The 21138-nt window shown below is 52.3% G+C and overlaps 1 long non-coding RNA gene across 1 annotated transcript in view; it reads left to right on the top strand.

The window, feature by feature from the left end:
* Positions 1-7076: 7076 nt before the first annotated feature.
* LOC139999022 (uncharacterized) overlaps positions 7077-21138 on the top strand; it is a 64463-nt gene continuing 50401 nt past the window's right edge. Inside the window, exon 1 of the long non-coding RNA XR_011803999.1 lies at positions 7077-7252. This is a non-coding gene — a long non-coding RNA (uncharacterized lncRNA). The remainder of the gene's footprint in view (positions 7253-21138) is intronic.

Raw genomic sequence — 21138 nt, 5'->3', positions numbered from 1 at the left:
TGAAAATAGAAAATTGAAATATTTTAAGTGGCTGAGCATGGTGTGGATGAAGGTTTGTTGGGAGAAGGTAATCAGCAGCGTGGCCATCCCACAACAGCGGGGCCAGCCGTGGTCAGCTCCTCGTCTGCGTGCAAAGGAGCAGCCGCAGCACGTGGGGACGGGCAGTGCTATGTGCACTCAGGTTCAGCATCACGTCAGAGCTGCCAGCAGCGATGAGCATAAAGCCTTTCTCTCATTTCTGCACAATTAGTGAAGAATTCGCCTTTTTTTTTTACAGGTGTGCACCGTGTCCCAAGACACTCCAGCACCACACAGACTTTCTTGGGCTTCTCCAAGGCACCCATCCTGGAGCATAAACTTATCCAAACAAACATAGCTTTCTACTGAGCAAAATAATTCCTTGGACCCCTGATTAGACAAATATTCTCAGAATAGAAACAAGGCTACTTTATAGCCATAGACTAAACACAACTCAACAGCTAGATACTGAAACTGCAGACACAAGAATTCCCCTGCCCCGGTGAAACAGCCGGCTTTCTGTGTGAGCCACTTAGCCATGCTCAGCAAGTTATTTAGGTGGTCGGGAGCACACCAAACTCTTTTCTGGGTGGCTGAGCTCCCCAGAAGGTGTTGGGTGACCTGCTGCAGGAGCACCCAGACTAAGATTGCCTGCACGGTGGGGCTGCACAGGGGGTCTCTGGGTTTATCTGGGGACTTTTTGCTTCCCCTGGGATTGCTGGGGCTGGGGGCTGCAGGGGAGCATCAGGGCCGGGGCATGCAGGGGAGTTTGTGCCCTTCCCAGCTGTGACCCTGGGAGGCTCAGCGTTGCCCTGCCTGGGGCTTCATCCTGCCCAGGGGAGCAGCAAAGAGCAACCTCCAGGCGCATGCTTGGATCTGGGGCTGGAAGGACAAGTGTCACCAAGCTCTGGGGCTGGTGCTCACAGTGCTGCTCCTGCAAAAATCCAGGGGAGCAAAAAAAAGGAGAAAATATCACACTCCTGAAGTGAAAATAAAAACAGACTCAGATGCTGTCCGTCAAGGAAATAAAGTAAGCCCAGCTGGACTGCTGCCAGGACAGGAAATCCAGCGGCGGTGAGGGTCCCCTGGGTGCTGCTAACTCATTCGGGAAGCATTGTTATGACCCTCTCATTGCTCATTTTCTGATTCTTCTCTGCATTAGGTCATTTTTACTCAGACCATCCAGCTCACACATTCCCTGGTGCGTGGGGAGGAAGGCCAACAATGCCGACTCTCAGTTTGCCCGGAGGCGCTGCGGAAGGCAGGAGGGGAAGATGAAGGATGAAGGATGCTTCCCTTTGTGGCTGAGTGCTCTGCAAGGATGTGTGGTGGGGAGGACAAGCAGGACCTTCTCCACAGGGTGACCCACCACCAGCATCCCCTGCTGCCATCTGGGGAGCTGTGCAGGGAGTGTGGGCAGAGCTGGAGGTGGAAAACGGGATCCCCACTGTGGAAGAACCCAGCACACACCCCCCACACTCCCCCCCTGCCCCTTTCCTGCCTTCATTCTTGGGCAGAGGAAGAGGAAGGTGGGAGAGGGGAAAGAGCCAAGCGGGAGCAGGTGGGGACCAGGGACGGAGTGTTTGCACAGGAGCCATGTGTAAGTCATTTCTTGTCCCTTCCTGAACTAATAGGGTAATTATTTTAGAAGCGTGCACGTGTTTCTAATGGAAAGTTCCACACAGGCTGTGCGTCAGTTTATTGGTGCAGCAGCCCTGGTCTCCCCGATGCCTTGCAGCACTTCTAGGCAAAGACAAATGAGTGAAAGCTCCTGCTCATGGGACCGGCGATGGCAGTGACCGGTCACCGAGCACCAGACCAACCTCCTGGCCCAGTTCTGCAGCAAACAGGCTCACGTGGCACAGGCTGGCTGGCAAAGCAGAACAAACACTGGGCTGTTCTTTGATGTATCTCCCATGCGTGTCCCCGGGTGTTTGGACTGGTGTGTCTGATTTTGTGGCCTGTCCCCTGCAAGCGGCTCAAGAGGGAGGTGGAGAATTGGAGAAGTTCCTGCAGAGGCTACCGAGGTGGATATGGACCTGGGCACAGGACCTGTGCGGAGGGATGGAGGAAGCTGGGCTGCTCCAGTTGGGTGACAAGGAGGCAAAGGGGGCACCTGGCAGCACCCTGCTGCCTGGGGAAGGACCATTACAAAGGTGATGGACCCGAAATTTCCTTGGTAGCACCAGGTGACAAAACAAGAGGCAAGTCACAATGTGTAACAACTTTCAGACCCTCAGGTCTGAAAAATCATGAAAAATATTTCCACTACAACACTGAAACAGCAGAAAAGCTGGTCTCCAGAGATGCAGGGGTCTCCATTGTTGGCTGTGGTCAAGACTTGGCCAGACAAGTTCATCCCTGACCTGACTGAGTGTTGGTGAGGGGTTGGGCTGGAGACCCCCGGGGATGTGTTCCCCTGGCACACCGAGTCGGCCCCTCACTTCCCTGGTGAATGTGGGCAATGTCTTCCAGGACATGAGCACACAGGAGATGTGGGATGGAGATGCAAAAGGCCAAGATCCTCATGGGACTGAGTTGAGGCAAGAACTCCTTCCTTTTGCCATCTGACCAGCTCTGAATCTGTTTTGTTCTGGGTAAAAAATGGGAGCTGGGTGCCAAAGATCAGCCTGGTGAGGGCCTGGGCTGGGCTGTAGGATGATGACACGGAGCACAGGTTTCTTCCCCGTCCCTTAGCAGGGCAAACTCATTTCCATAAATGATAAGACAACAAAATTTCAATCCCCAGATTACCCTGTTTTCCAGTACTAATTTTAAAAATATTTTTGGCCCCACAGATGTGCTGACCAGATAACACCTGAGCAGCGTTCTGATACCTGTGCAGGAACCAGACACGGGATGGGAATCCTGGAGGGCTCTTGCAGCTATTACCCAACATATTTCATTTAATCTGTCATTTGAACACAAACAACTGACTTAATTAACTAGATTATTTTTCAGGAAACCAAAAGGTTGTTACAGGTGGGAAGCCTGATAAGTTAATTCAGACAATCTTTCCTTTTCCAAGATAAATAGAAAGGAAGGAAGCAGAATGGGAGCCCTTGCAAGTCACGCTTCAACGTAGTGTCAACTTTTATCACTAAGCCATAAAGTAGTAGTCACTGAAGCACTGGCACAGCATTAATTAGATGAGAATTATAGACATACTCATTACTGCAGCTTCATTACAGCCCAGGAATTGACTCTGGCAGTGAGCATAGCAGGTTCTGCTGTACCAGCACCCATCTGCTGCCAGGTGTCCGCGTGTCGGGGAAGTTATTTCCCAGTAGCGCTCAGCACCGAGCTGAGTGTGCTTCCCACCGGCTGGGTGTCAAACCAGGGGGTTCAAATCTGGATGTTGTTCTAGGTCCTGTGTGTGCTTTCAGGATGTATGGGGGCTTTGAAGTGTGCTTACAGACAGATCTTGCAGGAGGCAATCCAGCTCTGTCCTCCATGCAGCGCAGAGGCTGAGGAGCAGTTTTAGGGTCACTGCTTGAAGAGTGAACCAGCTTGAACCTGCTGGTTCTCCTGCCCACCTCATTCTCCATCTTTGACCACACATACAGGCTCCCAGCCTCCAATCAATAAAAGTAAAAAAAAAAAAAAAAAAAAAAAAAAAAAAGACAATAAAAGTAAAAGCTGGCAAATCCTGGGACATGTCATGCTGGCAAAGCCTCCTTATGTGGCTTTGCATCTGGTGGACATTCTCTGGGTGCTGGGTGGGATGGGGATGCTGCTGAAACTGTGCCACCAACTTTTTGGCTGCACAGTTTGTCTTTGCACAAAAATCATAGCCAAATTTCAGGTGGAGTTCAGGAAAAGCAAAAATTGTCTGGGCCAGACAGGAAGGCCCCAGAGGTCCTTCTTCATCTGGTCTGAGGCTGATCATCCCCAAGCACCCCAGCTTTGAAGCCCTCTGCTGCCTGGGCCCCATCTGCTCTGCTCCGCAGCCAGCCTCCCGCGGTGCCGCCTGCCTGCAGCTGTGCAGAGTCACCGATGCATGTGTCAGCTCCCCGAGCACAAGTACAGGAAAAAATCTTCCCCTTCCCCCATGTCTGCACAGTGCAGCCTCCACGGTGCCAGGCCAGGTGAGGGACGTGTTTCCCGGGCTGGAAGCTGTGCTCGGTTCTTTCCAGCTGTGGCTTCTGGAAACGTTCGGCGCCTTCGCCACTTTTAGCTCTGGCGGCTGCTCTTCATTTTCTGGAAAACCTTAGAGTGCTCCAGAGTGTCAGAAGAATGGCAGCTTAAAGGAAAACAGAAAAACAAAACACAACATTTTTCCAATCTAGCTACAGTGGTGGGTGTTTTATTAAAAAAAAAAAAAAAAAAGAAAAAACATATCTGTTTTCTTCCTGGATCAGACTGGCCCTGCAAATGCACTCCCCATTGTGCTGCGCTCCTAAAATAACTGCAGTTGTTCATGGAAATAAAGCCCTTGGAGATGCACTCATTTGCATCTCATCAGCCTGATGCGCTGCAGACCCTGCTCGGGGTTGCAAAGCTCTGCAGGAGCAGTCCTGCTCACATCTCTGTGGCTGGCATGAATTGGATGCAACACGGGGACGGCCGATGCACATCCTGGGCTGTTCTGGGGATGGGGGTGTTTGCTGTTTGCTCATCCCACCAATCACAGCAAGTGTTCATACAGCCCCTGGTTAAGCTGGGGTTAAACAATGCCCAGACTAATTTGGAGATGGGAGAGATGAAGATCTGGATGTTCCAGGTCAGGAAAATGAACAGTCATGGCACTCCATGTTGGAAATACCTTAAATAGCTTTTTACATCCCTTTTCACAAATCTTTTCCTAATCTCCTGCTGTCTCTCTGGACAACAGCTCTCCAGACACTGATTCAGAGCAGGAACCTCGGCATCTCCTGGTGGCCTCTGACACTCTCTGTTGACCACCACGGATCAGGAGCCAGCAGGAGCTCTGGAGTTATCCTGGGCACTGGAGCTGGGGCATTGGTGCCCCCCAGGACACCTGCAAGCCCATCCCTGCACCCCTCTGTGGGTGTTGCAGTGAGGGCAGAACCAAAGCAGGTGGCCCCGGAGGTCCCATCCTCAGTGGAGGTATCATGAAACCTCAGTGGAGGTGTCAAGAAACCTCCCTGACAGTGGAGGGGAAAGGAAAGGAAAGGAAAGGAAAGGAAAGGAAAGGAAAGGAAAGGAAAGGAAAGGAAAGGAAAGGAAAGGAAAGGAAAGGAAAGGAAAGGAAAGGAAAGGAAAGGAAAGGAAAGGAAAGGAAAGGAAAGGAAAGGAAAGGAAAGGAAAGGAAAGGAAAGGAAAGGAAAGGAAAGGAAAGGAAAGGAAAGGGAGAGTTGTCCTGATGGATGGCAAAAGTACCCTTCTACCTTGCATGGACCCTCTTTGGAGATGCTCTTTTGTGGTGGCTCAGGTCTGCAGCCTTTCTTCTGGAGATGTGCTGCATGAGCAGGGCTCTCTTCTGCTTGCTGTCTCACCTGAGTGCCACTCCAAGTCCATGGGGAGCCCTGCCTGCAGCTGCCTGCAGCACCTCAGGGGCTTTCAGGGCCTTTCTCACGATGTGGTGGCCTTGTCCCATGGTGGCAGCAAGTGTGAGAGCCCCAGGCACTGAACCAGGGATATCCTCCCCTCCTGCCTGGCCTCACTGCCTGCTCTTGCACAGCCACAGATCTGTTTTATGGGGACCACTCTGAACATATTATGAAATATACCACAAAAATCCTCCAAAAATACAGATTCAAGAACAGCCTCTCTGGGGACGATGCCTTGGTTCGGGGCCACAGTGGCTGCCAGGCATGGCTTGGATTTCCTTTGAAATGAGAGAGCTCTGCCAGGGCTTTTGCAACAGGACCCTGCTGCTATCAGCAGCGCAGGCTCACATCAATCGTGGTGTGCCGGCGCTTCTCCACCTCTCTGCTGCCTGTCCCAGCAGTTTATCAGTGCTCACCCCTCAGCTCAGCTTGTCCCATCCCTATCCTGCAGCCAGCTGGGAGGGCAGCTCCATGGGGAGCAAGATTAGGAGAACAGTCTGTGGCCAGAGGGGTCGGGGTCGAGTGTTGTTGTCTCAAGACCTTCCAAAGGCAGGGGCACTGCTCCCCAGAGCATCAAATTGCTGAGTTTGCTGCAGAGGCTGGCTTCATTTTAATTTGAGAGTCTGTGGGTCACCTTTTCCAATACTTTCTGCTGACCCATGTAACTGGGAAGCCGGCACGTGGGCAGGAATGGATGTACCTCCTCCAGGCACTAGGGAAACACCAAAAGTACTGGGAAGTGGAGTGGAGACACAAGACTTTGTCCCAACCATCCCATGCAAGGACACCTTTGTGTTTTGTGAGTCCTCACCCTGAAGGAGCTGAACACCAGCCCTTGCCAGCTGCAGCAGCTCTGTGCTCCCTGGCCCCTCTCCCTGGTCCCTGGTCCTTTTCTGTCCCCTCCTCACCCCCCAGAGGGTCCTGCAGCCCCAAACAGCATCACGGCAGTGGCAGGATGAGTTTGGAAATTCTGAGCCTGGGTTGGTCTGACCCAGATGTCTCATCACAACCAGCACCAAGGCGCTGAGCACACATCCTTCCCCGGCAGGTTTTGGGCAGGCCACCCATGTCTTTTCCTGTCTTCTGGCCAAGGTCTTTGGGAGAACAGGGCACATGGCCAGGGGCCAGAGGGCTCGCTGCTCATTTGGGGCTGAGGAGCCACAGGAGCAACCCTGCGGACTCCACTTCTCTGCCAGTAATGTTTCTCAACAAAAGGCAGGAGAACCAGCTGTGTTTAGCACAGCTGACCCCCTCTGGGGGTGCTTGCCTGGGTGGCCATGGGGAGGAGATCTGGGTGGCTCTGTCCCCTGCCAGCGTGAGGACACAGCTCCCCTACCCCTCCATTCATGCCCCAAGCCTTCTGAAGTGCTCGTGGTCCTCCTGGGAGCAGTCTCCAGTTTGGGACTGCATCCAGTTTGTTGCAATGTTGTTTCTTAGAAATTGACTGAGCTTCTGTTTTAGTCATTTCCCTGGCTGCTCTGCTCCTGCCTTCCAGCCCAGCTCCTGCCACGGGACTATTTTCATTTCACACACACTCTCATTTTTGCAAGCCATGAGCTCTTCTGCTCTTGCAATAGCTACACAACCGGCTGGTGCGTGGGTGGGGAAAAACAACAGAACGGGGTATTAGCCAGGAATGTGAGAGTAAAGGGCTTTACCCGTGCTTGCCTCCAGTGCTCCTGTCCCCAGGGTGACGAGGCACCTCCTGCGCACGATGGAAGGTGAGCTCACTAACTGCCCTAACCCTTCCCATCCTTTGACCCTGCCCTTGGGGTGGCTGGTCTGTGGCAGGATTCCTCCAAAAGTGGAAAAAGGTCCAGTTTTATATTGCTGTGAGGCATAGCTGCTATCGCCCAGTGCTGGGATGGGAAGGGAGTGGCAGCTCTGTTATGTCCCAGGCAGTGGCACTGTGGGGTGAGTCAGGAGTGGCACGGCATGCCCAGGTTCGTGGGGTTTGGTGATTCAGCTAAGGAGGACATCGCAGAAACCGTGGCCAAAATGGTTCAGAAATAGGATTTCTATAGCATGGGCCAGGATCTTGTGGCTGGGGGGAACTTGCCCCTTGGGTCACAGCAAACAGCCTGTGTGAAGGAGGGCAAGGTCCCCTCTCCTGCAGCTGTGGGGGTTGTGATGGGCAGGACAGGGTGTGTTTTGTGCACATACCCTCTGAGGGGCATGTGAGGATGCTGAGAAAGTCGGACCTGTCCTTCAGCTCCTCCCTGTCCTCGAGCAGCTCCTCTGCATGTGGAGTGTGTGCAAGCTGCCTCCCAGGGATGGGCTCTGAGCTCCTCTGCTAGACAGGTCGGACTTGCAGACCACCCAGGGCTCTCCTGGGTATCAGAGCTGGAGAAAGCAGACCCCAAAGAAGCCTCTGCCCAACCAAGGCCCCTCCAAGAAGGAGGGCTGGCTACATTTGCACATCCCAGGAGGATAATGCTGATCTGTGCTGGTATTGCCTGGGCCAGCCTGGGCGGTCCTGCAAGTGTTTCCAGGGCATGGTGTGAAGAGAGGAGTTTAGAATATCTACCAGGGCATGTGTTTGTGTGATGGACAGGCCACAGCCTCCTCATCCCACCCATGAAGACAGTGAGCAGTCAGGGCAGCCTGCTGTCTTTCCTTGCAGGAGCAATGGGATTTTCCTAGAACATCCCTTTTGATGTCCAGCGTAGGCTGGTAGGACAGAAGAAGGCTGAGGGAGAGGGTGCTGGCAGACACTTGTAGCACTCCTGGACCTAATCCAGCCCTGAGTGTGTCTGGCCAGCACCCCCAGTTTACCCCAGCATGACTTGGAGGCACTTATCTCCACTGACCATATGACAGAGTTCCTAATTCTCCCTGGGTCAGGACCACTCAGCAGGACAGAAGAGCTGTGTCCCTGCCTCTGCTAGCAGAGCCTTGGGAAAGCTTCCCTGCACTGCTGCTGCTGAGCAAGCCCCTCACAGCAGGGAAATGAAAACCCATGTCCCTTGGCTTTCCTGCACTCAGCATTTAGGTCTTTGTTCATGCCAGTCAGGCTCAGAGAGACAAAAGGCTTGGGTGCCTGCAGGATGGGCACCTACCAGGGCTGGGGGCAAGGACCTGCACCAGGCTCCCAGATGGGACATGGACAGAATCACAGAATATGATATAATCACAGAATCATATAATCACAGAATCTCAGAATTGTGGAATTGCAAAATCACAGAATGGCTCAGGTTGGAAAGGACCTTAATGCCCATCTACTTCCAACCCCCCTGCCATGGCAGGGACACCTCCCACCAGATCAGGTTGCCCATGGCCTCATCCAGCCTGGCCTTAAACACCTCCAGGGATGGGGCACAGCTAATCTAAATCCCCTCTTTCAGCTTAAAGCTGTCCCCACTTTTCCTGTCATGGCCTGCCCAAGTAAACAGTGCTTCCAGGTGAATCATATTGGAGGTCAGCACCTGACCAGGCTTCAATGGAAAGCACTGATTGGGTGCTGTTTTACCTTAAAATGACAAGGTGGAGGCCAGGGGTGATGCAGTAGCTGCTTAGCAAGAAAGCAGTTTAGGGGCTGGGCCCAAGGTCAGTGGTCCTGGGCCTAGATAACCCTGACAAGTCTGTGAGGAATGCTGCTGGAATCTGCACAGCATGACCCAGGGGAGAGCAATGTGGTCCCAGAGGACCATGTCTGAGCTGCAGCAGAGCAGCAGGCTGTGGTGATGCTGTAAGCTGCTGTGCAGGTTTCCTTTCAGGGCAATCCTACTTGGACCCACCAGCATGAGTGAGACCTGAGCCCACCTCCGGTGATGGCCTGCTCTTGCCACCATCTGCTGCTGCCTCATGCTCTTTTCTTCAGTCTGTGGACTTCTTGCCCTGTAGCAGTCTCTGCTGCAAATATCTTGGTGCTTTTTTTTTTTTTTTTTTTTTTTTTTTTTCTTCAAGTACAAACTAGGCTGGAGGCTTCCAGGGTGTTTCTGCAGGGTGAAGACTACAACACATAATTTTCTCTTGCTGAGGGCAAGTTTTAAAGCCTAAGGTTTGTGTTTGAGTGTTTCTAAAGCAGCTGAGGGTGTTGCCTGTCTGTGGCTGCAAGTGTTCATCCTCTGTTCCCAGGGGGTCAGTACCTAAAGGTTGCTCTGCAGGGTCCCCTTCAGAGGGGAGCCAGCAAATGGCATGAGTGTCGGGTTTTCCATCTGCCACAAAGGTTAGCACAGGCTCTGGAAAGTGAGCTTACTGAAAAAAGGCTGAACTCATCTCTGCCTAGGCAAAGGGAGCAGGACAGTGCTGGTCTTGGACGGCCTGGCCCAAAAGCTGATCACTGCAGGGCTGCTGCACAGACCTTACATGCAGTTGGCTCAGCATCTTGTAGCAGCCATCTGGACTTCCTCATCAGTCCTTCCTCAGGACCTTGATGCTGCATTTGCAGCAGTTTCCAAAAGAAATAGCCTTGAGCTCTGCAGCTAAGCTCCAGCTGGGCATGAAATGGGAGTCACGACTGGGCAAGAGGCCAGCACAAGGCTCAAGAGCATCCTCTGATGCTTGTGCAAAGAAGATGACTGGGAAGTGGCACTGCAAGTCTGTTTGCGTCTGGGCTTTGTGGGGGAAGTTCCCTGCAGTTAAGTTCTCAAAAAGAGCCTGCAAGCAGCACAGGCCATTGTGCACATGCAGAGATTGGTCCCTTGTCTGTGTGTCCTGTGTCTGCAGAGCAGGGACAGCCTCGTTCCTTCACCATTGCAGTTCCCAATAATGTGGAAGTGATTTAAAGCGCATACCATGAGCTGCTAAGGCCAGCTGCTGCTGAGGCTTGTCCACAATTGGGATGCCAGGGTGGGACTGGCTCTGTAAAGCATTGTTAATCTTGTGCCAGTGGAGACCTCACCAGTGGTCCCACAGCTCTGGGCTGTCTCAGAACTTCAGTGGATACCCTGGGAGATGGAGCTGGTTCCTGGCTTGCACAGCAAGCAGGGGTGTGTAACCCCTGTTGGGATGGGGAGAAAAATCCCTGCAAGATGGCTGTGTCCATGGTGCACGCTGAGCAGGAGGAGCACTGAGCTGCACGTCCTGCCTGCACTGTCCCATCTCTGGGGCTGCTCCAGAAACACGTGCTGTGTGGCCAGGCCAGTTCCCTGGGGCACAGTCTCCCTTTGATGGCCTTCGAAGAGCAACATTTCTGGTGGAAGTAAAAGTCCTCAGCAACACCAACCTGCACGGGCAGCAAGTGGGACGTACTGCAGGGGCTGCGGAGGGAGGAATGGACGTGCTATCCGCAGCTGCTTTCAGAGGAAGATTCCTCAGATACTTTGCAAGGGTGGAAATATTCTAATAGCTGCATCTCAAAGAGGTACTTGTCTGTGATGTGAGCCTGTGTGTAAGCTGGAACCAGAGAACCACTGGAAAGGAGTGATTATGAATTTTTAACACCAGAAACTCGGGGGAGTTAAAAAAAAAAAAAATCCCTCAATTTCTTTGGGCTTCATCCCAACCTATAAGGATTCACGGGAACCAGCCAGGACATTTAATTCTACATTTCCCCTGAACACACTGGATGTTCCCTCCTTCCTCAGAGACTGCTGGAGATAAGAGCTGTGACCTGGCACCAGCTCTGGGAGCTCAGGAATTTCTAACCTCATTTTCTGATAGGAGCCCTGACAAAGCCTGCCCCAGGACGTTAGAAACAGTTGTTTTTCATGGGTACTATGCAAGGTCAAGTCATCTAGCAAGGACCACCCTGCACTTACGCTGAACAGACCAAAATAATGATGGGGAGCAAGGCTGTGGCACAGCAGACCCTGCACCTCACAGCAGGGCACGGACTTGTGGGTTAAGCAACGTGCGGATCCTGCTCACCCAGGAGAAGCAAGGAGGGGAAGGGCATTAGGAGACCTGAAACTGCAGATTGAGATGCATACGCTGTCCCTCTACAAGGGGAAGGGGCCGCTACCTGGTGGGTTTGTGTTGCCCACCCTGGCCAGCAGAAATGCCTCTATGTCTGGAGTACCATCTCCAGTGAAGAGCATCATCTTCTGGCTTTAGGTTTGATTAGAATTTGGAAACTGCAGAGAAGCAGTGCTTCCCCCACCATTTTGTGACCAAAACCAGCATTTGCATCCTCTTCAGGGGAGTGAGCCTGCTCACCTGAACAAGGCGAGAAACCAGGCTATATCTGAGCAGAGCTGGCTGCCTGCCATCAGCTGCAGATCAATAACCCCGTTTCCAGCTCTGGCCCCCTCTGTGTGCCATATCAGTGTGATGGCCCTGTGTAATTCTGTTCAGCCCAGCAAACTGCCTCAATTTCCTTAAAATGGAGCAACTTCAGGACGCCCTTGCTGCATTCAGCTCTGTTTCACAGCCCAGCTGATTGCTCTGTGCTTTCTGTTGGGTTTCATGGGGCAGACAACTGGCACAGAGCACTGCGATGGCCATGATGACAGGACAAGACGTGCTGAGTGCCAGGAGATCTCCAGGCTGGGAATGGCAGGACAATTCCTCCTGCTGCCAGATGCAGAAGAGAGAGGCCAGGGCAGGCAGGACAAGCTGGACACATCAGGGTCTTGCACCACCCCCTGTGCTGTGGTAGCATTGAAAGGTGCTGGAAAAATACTGGTGGTTGAAAACTATCAAGCAGCTGGGCCCGTTGCTGCCTGGAAAATGTGGCTTCCACCCCTAATACCTGCTCATTGATCTGAGAAAGGCCTTTACATCCCCAGAGGATGGGCTGCTTGGTGGGAAAGAGGTCTTGTTAGAAGAGGGCAGGGAGTCACACTCATCCCAAATCCCTCACGTGTTTGCCAAAGGGGCAAGTGAGGAGATGGTAGGTGCCTTGACCTGCTGACCAAGCAGGCCTCCACGCGGGAGGCTGTGCAGGCTGGGTCCCACCCTGCTGCTGGTGGCAGCCACAGAGAGAACACCTGGGTCCCTGCGAGTGGTCCTGCAGGAGTGGTGCATGGGGCTTTGGTGCCGGCGGCACTTTCTCGTTCATGCAGACTGCTTATTTAGGAGCTGATCCAGCAAAACTCTTGAGCACAGAGGTACCATTGAGTTCAGAGGGACTGCTCACCTCCTTAAAGGAGGTGCTTATGTGTTTGAGGCTACGGACCCCTGTATGCTGTTTGCTGGATCAGGGCCTTAGGGTGTAGCGCAGACTGCAGGATACTGAAATGCTTCAGGGCTGAGATCACTCTTGGCTCTGTGAAATGAGTGTGGAAGATTTATCGCCATTTATCTTCATTGCTGTAGAAAAATGAGCAGTGCTTGGGCCAGAAACCAAAAATCAGACTCTTGGAAAAGGAACACAAGGTGGTTCCAAAGCTGCCGTGTACTTCGATACAGTTTCCCCCAGCCTGGCCCGTGCAATGCTCCTGCAGTAAAGCCCCAGCTGCATGCCCATGGGAGATGTTCCTGGAGCCAGGGCTGCCCAGAGGGGCTGAAGCTGGCCATGATGGGTGGCTGTGGGACATGGAGGGTTGGTGAGAGCCTGTTCCTGCAGAAGAGGGCCCAGGACACTGGCCTGGGGAAGGGAGTTTCACCCTTGGTCTCCCAGGTCACCGTGAAGGGTTTGCACCTCAGTCTTGGGGTCTGGCCACGTCAGAGCAGCACTAGCACCATGAACTGGGGCAACCTCTGCCCACCACAACAGGGTTTGGAGCAATTCAGAGGCTTCTGGCCATGTGAAGTGATGACCTTTAATTACATGCAGCTAAACAGTGTAAAGGAACTCTTGGGGAAAGAGGGAGAGTTACGAGTTGTTGATGTGAGGCCAGAGTTGTAGTGGGCACTGTTTGTAGGTTCACACAGTTGTGGTGTGCATCTCCTTAAACTGGAGAGGTATTGAAAGGAACCTCTGAGACATTCTTGGACATGGCTAATGCTGACCTGGTTCCTTGGTCTCCCTAGCACTGGGTATGGAGCAGGGCTGGCTCCCTGCATTGGTACTGGGAGGGCTGAAGGCCCTCCTGTGGTTAGATGTTGGACTTTATGCTTGGAGGTTCTCTGGGGAGTGGTGAGGACCCCAAGGTCTGAGCACTGTGGCAGATGGAGGAGGTGGTTACAAGGAGGGTGGCTGTGTGTCCTGCACAGCCAGTTTGGTCTCCCAAGGTCCATCCTGCATCCAAGCAGCAGAAAAGATACTTGGGCTGTTTGGGAGGCACAGATGCTTTGTCTGAGTGCACTGGCCAACTGAACCAGAGCAGCTGGTGACTGCTTGGCTGGAGGCTGTTACTGCCACACAGCTAGGTTTGGTTGGGCTGTTCTCCATCTCTGCAGGGAGAGCTGAGCATTCCCCAAAACACCAGGACCCACCCAGAGGCAGATGAAGGCAGGGCTCTGCATGGGAAACCTGAAGTTACTGTCCTTGGGGGAGCCAAAATGTGCTGCCTGCTGTGGGGGGTGAGACTGTCCTTCTGAGCAGAGGGTCTTCTCCCCCAAAGACACACCACCCTGGACCTGACATATAAATAGCAAATATCTGGAGATGCTCTTGAAACATGGTCTTTCGATACTGCATGTCTGAGAACTTTGCTAATGCCCTTTGCTACTCTTGCGATGTCTCATTTTTTTTATTTTTTTTTCCTTGCTCAAAGGTATATTTTTAGCAAGGAGCTGCATATGCTCTGGCTGCAGTTCTCCTTGTGAGTCCTCCAGCACAGATAAGGAGGCAGGGAGGAAACAATTGTGGCCTTGGTTATTTTTGGCTATGAGAAGATCCTTATTAACAGCATAACTTCTTAATAAACAAAATACCCCTTCATTCAAGGCAAAGGGGAAACAATCAGTCCATTTATCCCCTGCACTAACGAGGCTGCAGAAAAGGAGCTAATGGGAGCTCAGTTGACTAAGCAGAGAAGGGGCTGCAGAACAACAGAGCTATTCTGGGAAGGGCAGGAAAGGCTGCTGGGATGGGAGGCTGTTTCCTCTCCACCGGTTGCTGTCCCCAGCAATGTTCCCATCTGCTGGTGCTGCCTCTGGCCAGCTGGGAGAGGGCAGAGCTGTGGACACGGGTGGGTAGGAGCCCACCCACCCATCACTGCCTAGTCTTTTTCTTGAGGGGATGTCCAGCCCCTCTGGAGGGGCTCAGCCATCCCATGCTTCCTTCAGGGGTGGTTGTGGGTTTGGAGAGCCCTTTGGAGCCTCTTTCCTGGCTAAGCCAGACCTTGCTCCTTGCCCAGAGCTGGGGCCACATCTGGATGCTTGCCCCTTGGGATGTCTTATAGCAACCTGTGGTGGGAGGCAAAAGTGCCTGAAATGCGGGAAGGGCCCAACAGCCAAGTTTGGTGAGGGGTGCTGGTTTGTTTTGGAGGCTGCAGAATGCAAACCCCCTCTCTGCTGCTCCTTGAGTGCTGCACATGGTGGGTATGGGCACCCTGGACCTGACTGGTGAGGCCTGGCAGGGCTCTCTTAGTCCCTCTAAACCAAGGGTCTCACAATGTGTGGGTGGGGGAGCTGGAATCTGCAGCCTTTCCTGCTGATGTTTCCTTGAGCACAGCTCTACAGCAGCAGTGTGGGCAGTGGCAAAAGGAGCTGGGGGTGCCCTCTGGTGATGGCACACCGTGCTGGGGACCTGGGCCACCAGCTGGTGTGAGGTGTGGAAGGGTGTCAGGTCAGGTCTCTGCAGCTTGCTTTTGGGATTTCAAATCAACATGCATGTCCTGGTTTGATCCCTGGCTGGTCCCAGGGGTGGGAAAAGCAGCAGTTTCTCCCTTCTCCCATTCTAACTACACCCCAAAGTCCTTAGGGGACAGAGTCAGCATTTCCCTGAGCCCCTCTACCAGCAGGGACTGCACCATCCCGCCCTGGTTGCTTTTGGAGTCCTGCAGGGCAGGAGGGACCTCTGTCTTCTGCAGCCCCTGGGCCATGATTTGGGAGATTTTCTCTGCAGTGAGAGCAGCCAAAGGCATCTGGGTGCCTGCTGCGGGTGGCACAGGGACACGGCCAGGAGAAGGCTGGCCCAGCACAGGACATCCCACACTGCTGCCTCCCACGGGACCCTGCAGCTCCCAGGCTTTTTGTGCACTTAAACGCTGGGGCAGCTAAAAATTATTTTCAGGCATTTCTGTCAAATCAGGCAGTGTCCTGGAAAATAGAAGCACAGCCATGCTCAGAGCAGGCAAAATCACCTTGTCTCTGTGCTTGCTGGCCTTGGTTGTCTGGAGACTTTTGGGTACCCTGTGGTTTTGTTTTCTGTGCTGCTCCACGAGGGAGGCTGGTTCACTGGGAATGGGTCATGCAGAAAACATGAGATAAGGATATCCCATAAATCCCATAAACGTACTTTAAGGCAAGGAATATACCTTCTGGAACCAGGCTGTGTGGTCCTCATGAAAGTCCTTTGGAGATGCCCTTTTTGTCAGTCCCCAGTCTGGCGATGAGGTGACATGGGGCACTGGCTGTGCTCCAGGGGCTGGAGCAGCAGGAGAAGAGGCCTCTGCTCCCAGCATCATGCTCAGATGTCTGCTGAGTTTCTCAACTCTCTCCTGTGCAGTTGGCCAATCTTAAAAAAGAATTAAGTCTCCTCTGGAGAGATGTGACAGGCTTATCTATAAACACTTTCAAGTATTCTGAGCTCTGCAGATGAAAGGGGCTATTAAATTGCAAAGCATGGTCTTCTCATAGATGCATTAACCTTTTGTCTGATATACAGCCCAATTTACTCTGTTATGTGGAGCTTTCCAATTCATTTTGATTGCTGCGACAGCAGACCATTGCAGTCAGAAGGACGTATGTAAAATCTCCTGCAGCAGTAACAACACATTGCAGCAACCAGGCCTTTCCTTGCAATCTCCATTCAGTAACGGTGTCAGGAGAGATGTTTGCTGGAAAAGTGTGCACCTTGGAGCAAGAAAGGCAGACAGACAGGATGGTAAAAGCAGGTTTTACTTTTATTTACAAGTCAGAAATGGAGCAGTGGGTGTTTGGGCTGCATGGGCTCATGGTCAAGGTGATTTAACGTAGACTTGGCCTCTTTGCTGGAGGAACAGATTGACCCTGGATTCTCACATAGGTCATGTGGCAGCATGAGACCACTTCTCACGAGTCCCCAGCTGTGCTATTCAACTTCTCCCAACATTTTCTGTGTGCTGGTAAACCTGCTCCTGCTACGAACAGTTTTGGGTGAGTGACTGCTCTTCCAGTGGTGACCTCCTTCCATGAGATGTCTGTGTGACAACTTCACTGAAAGCTGGGGTCCACCACAGTGGCTAGAGGAACAAAAGAGCAGGGGGAAAAAAAAAATGCCTGAGCTGTTATCTTTATGAATCTGCTTAGTCTTACACTATTCTGGGAGGCTTAGATGTGGTCAGGACTCTGGCTCTGGAGGAGGTGGGGGGAGCTGGCAGGCAGACAAGCATGACTGGAGCTCTGGGGATGTACTTTCCAATCAAGTGATCCCCCACAAGCTGGGTAAACATCCTTTGATTCCAGCAATGCTCCAGCAGACAAAGAGATCCTGTCATTGTGCTCTACCGGCTCAGCAGGTCCCAGCACCATCACGCTGTTGTCCAAGTTCCAGCTGAACCCAGACCTGACCCTACCAGTAAAATCCACAAAAATATCCTTGTTGGGCCCAGGGCTGGTTAGCTCTGGAGGGAAGGGAGTTTTTTGTTTGTTGGTTTGCTTTTCTCTGGAAGGGATGACGAATGGCTTGATGGCTTTCAGGGATGTGGCTGGTGATGTTGCCTTGGTGCAAGGGGTCTGAGCCCAGGGGTCCATGAGACCTCAGCCCCACAGCACCTGTCTTATGGCTGCTTGTCCCCAGAAGAGTAGATGTTTCCCCTCAGAGGCTGGGGTGCTTCTCTGGGACAGTCTTTCCTCCAGATTCCAGCTCCAGTGTCCCCTGATCTGAACCTGGTGCTGGGTGTGAGCTGAGGGAAGCCCAGCTCATCCCCACCCCAGGGCTCTGATTTTAGCCAGTCTCCTGCCCGGAGGTTCCTGGTTGGGTTGATGGCCAGAATAGGCCATACTAAGCTATCTTCTGTCAGTTGTGGGGTGATCTGTGGCCATCAGGATAGGGGCAGCCTGCTTTTGCCATGTTTTGCCCTTAGCCGGGGATGTTTGTGCCTGGAGGTGCCCCTGCACCAGGGTGTTTTGCCTGGTGAATGTTTCTGTGCTGCTTTCTACCTCACCAGTTGACCTTCACACCAGGCTGGGGAGGAAGCTGTGCAACGAGATGGAAAATAGCAGGTGGGAAGTAAGGCTGGGATAGAAAAACCACCCCTGCTCTGTCCCTGGGGGAGCAGAGTAATGTGCTCCTTCCTCAGAGGCCCTGGCAAGAGGCCACTTCTGCAGAAAGGAAAATGTCCAGGGTGAGACCTGGGGTGGCGATAGAGCTACTGGAGATCAGACACCCCGCGGTTAAGGCGAATAGCTCGGGCACTGCTCCCTGTGCCTGAGGTGGCCGCCCTCACAGGGCAGGGTCTTCCCTGGGATCTGAATGCCACATCGCCTGCTCCTCCTGCAGCCCCCAGGCCGGCAGGGATCAGTGGCTGCAGAGGCTGGGCTTCTGCATAGTGAGGCTTCAGCAGCTCCTTGCTGATCACTCTACATCTGGTCTGCCTACATTAGGTACAGATCTTGGCGATGATCATCTGGGGAGCTGTGTCCAGGCCAAGGTCTATGTTCCTTCCTTTCCTGCCATATAGCTGGGGCTCAGCTTGTGGCTCATGCACATGGACACTGGCATCTGGTGCCTTCAGAGATGGCCTGTCTTTTCCTACCTGACTTCCATCTTCAGATCAGGACTGGAGGAGCCCCAGGCTGGGTCATGGCTGTTTAGGTACTCTAACATGTCTCAAACAGAACTTGGTAACCAAGTCCAAGCACTTGACCCCCCCACTCCAGGTCGCTGGGCTGGTGCTGCCATACAGAGTCCTTTGACAATGGGGAAAGCTGGAGAAGTTGTTACTGAGGCAGGTCAGAGTCTGGAGGTGGCTTGGTGCGTCCTGCTTTGGACAGGAGAAGAAGGGCTCTCCTGGAATTAATGGGCAATAAATTTAAAACACACAAGAGGAAATATTTCTTCCCTCAGCATGTGCACAGCCTGAGGAATTCAATGGGGGGAGGGGGGACGGAGGGACAGTGATGGATGTCGTCTTTGGATTGGAAAGGAGGCTGGATTGGAAAGGAGGCTGGAGCCTTTAATGCTATGCTGCTGGTTTCAGGGGCTCCCAGAGGGTTAATTCATCTCCTGCTCAGGGCTGGGGAAAGAGGTGGCCCTGGGAGCCCTGCAGTCCTGGATAACTGGATGCACAGTGAAATGCCATTGCCCTGAAATAGTGAAGTACCAGTGCCATGGCACCCGCCGGAGGGGGGCTAAGGGTCAGAGCTGTCACCCCAGGTCCCCAGAGCGAGCGAGTGCTTTCAGGGCCAACCTCCAGACAACGCTGTAGGAGCTCTCAGGTTTAGCCCTATCAGTGCGAGTGCACAAAGTGTGGTTGCTGAGTTACAATTTTTGTGTGTGAAAGGTGGGGAAAGGCTGGAAGTAGAGCATGAATGTGGTCACTCAGGTGGAGAGGGATGTTTCCAGCCAGCTTGTTGATGTGTCTAGTGAAGCATAGCTGGATGCCTGAAGACAGGGAGCAGTGCTTGAAACATCTCCTAATTAATCAAGGAAACAAGTTATCCCTAGGGGGTGTGGGAAGACATTTCCTAAGTCTTTATTCACTCATCTTAGAAAAAGGTCTTTATATAAAGGCAAACAAACAATCTTAATCCTGGGTCCTGCTCAGCATCCACAAATGTGAAAGCAGAAAGTCTGCACAGGAGCCCTGACCACGTGCTGGTGCACAGCAGCCCAGAGGAGAATGAAAGAAACCTTTGGCTCATCTTGGTAGAGGCAAGCCTGTTTTCCTTTAATTTCTGCTATCTCTTTTATACCATTTGTGAATGTGTTGCTCCTATTTGACTCTTGGGAATAACAGATGCTTGCTTGCTTACACCACAACCCTGGCTTGTGATGATGGTAATTTCCCAGCTGGCTGCTAGACTGTGAGTCATTGCATCTCTCTGGGCACAGCAGACCCAAAAAACAGGGACTGAGCCTCTCCTGTAGCCCCAGCAGGCCAGAGCAGAGAAGCACATATCCTGTCTCACCTCCACTTTGCAACTCCCCTGCTTCCATGGGAGCTCTTGGTGGGCATCAGCTGCACTGTGGTGCTGAGCAGAGCAGATGGATGTTTTGGTCTTGCTCAGGATGTTGGATTTCTTCTGTGAAAGGCTTTTGGAAGTCCTTCAGCTCAGGTGTGAGCAGGTGGGTGGAAGCAACAAGTGGGTGGCGGTGGGGCTGAGGCTGCTGCTGCTGTCCCCATGGGTCCCCGCTGTGGTGCACAGAGCCTATTGCTGCTTGGCCTCATCCTGCCTGGAGCTGGGCACATTTCACGGGGCTGCTCAAAGGTGCAGGAGTGAGAAGGGAGCCTCTTGTTCCATGTCACTGCTTCCAACTGAGCACCCTGTGCAATGCACAGGTGATGCTGGGTGACCTATGTGGCCTGTGGATGTCCCAGTGGCCAGAGGACTGGGTGAATATAGGCCCCAGGCAGGAGGAGGTGACAAATATCAAGCCCAGTTCCCAAACCCTGCTTCTGAAGGTGTTGTCCCATAGGGACTGGCAAGGCGTCCCAGGAGCATGGAACGTGATGCCAAAGCAGCCAGTTCCTGTAAGGATCCCAGTTTTAGGTATTTTGTACCACTCCAGCGTGTTTGTCAAACTGCATACTTCCCAGTACCTTACTCCAATCCTTTCTTTTATAAGCAAGGAGACCTTTTTAGCAGCAATATAGTTCTGCATTTCATGTTTTCTTCCTGCATCCCATGTATCATGAGGGCAAATCTTCCTCTGCCATCATGAAACTGGAAACAGCATCTCTGATGAGGGATCAAGCTGACGCTCCCATGTCACAGCTTGTGCTCTCATCAGTGCCTTTTTCTCCACATAAACATGGAGGCATAAATTGCTTGAAGGCATGAATGCCAAGGATTCCACTGGATACTTCAATCCCCGTTTAAAAAAAAAGAAATCCCCAGAAAAGAACATGAATGATGCATATTGTAAGGCACCAGTGGTGATATGTGAGTAATACGGGTTTGGAGCTGCCATAGCAGGCTGCCTGCCTTGCCGGGATGTTGCTCAGCAATGAATGCTTGGAGCTCTCGAGCAATGAATGCTCGGTGCTCTCGGCGGTGCCTGGAGCTGACTTTCCAAGCACAGAACTCCTAATGCATGGAGAAAGCCCCTTTCGTACATCTTTGCTCACTTACCGCTCCTCTGCCAATTAAAACTAAATGAAAACCATAATGCCTTAAAATCTGGGAAACATCCAGAGGAGGAATTATGAAATCATTTCCTCTTGGTGCAAGTAAGTAATCAATCTCTCTCAGCGAAACTACTTGTAATTCTTATATAATTACACTGCTTTTCATGATGCTAACTAATGATCCACAGCATATTTCCTACCATGATTCTGAATTATTACTGTTTTTGATGTGGGAATCTTTTCTATTTCTTTTGAAAGTGAACATCTATAATTCCATGGTTTATTTGATATACATATTCTAAACATTTATGTATTTCAACAGTAGTATGTTGATTTTCCTAAACTTTATATTGTTGCAAGTCATGATTCCCCTCTTACATAGCCCCTGACTGCTTTCTACG

This window comes from Anas platyrhynchos, chromosome 18 (genome assembly GCF_047663525.1).
Source record: "Anas platyrhynchos isolate ZD024472 breed Pekin duck chromosome 18, IASCAAS_PekinDuck_T2T, whole genome shotgun sequence".
NCBI lineage: Eukaryota > Metazoa > Chordata > Aves > Anseriformes > Anatidae > Anas > Anas platyrhynchos.
The sequence above is the reverse complement of the archived record's forward strand: the minus strand, read 5'-3'. Positions and strand labels throughout refer to the sequence as shown.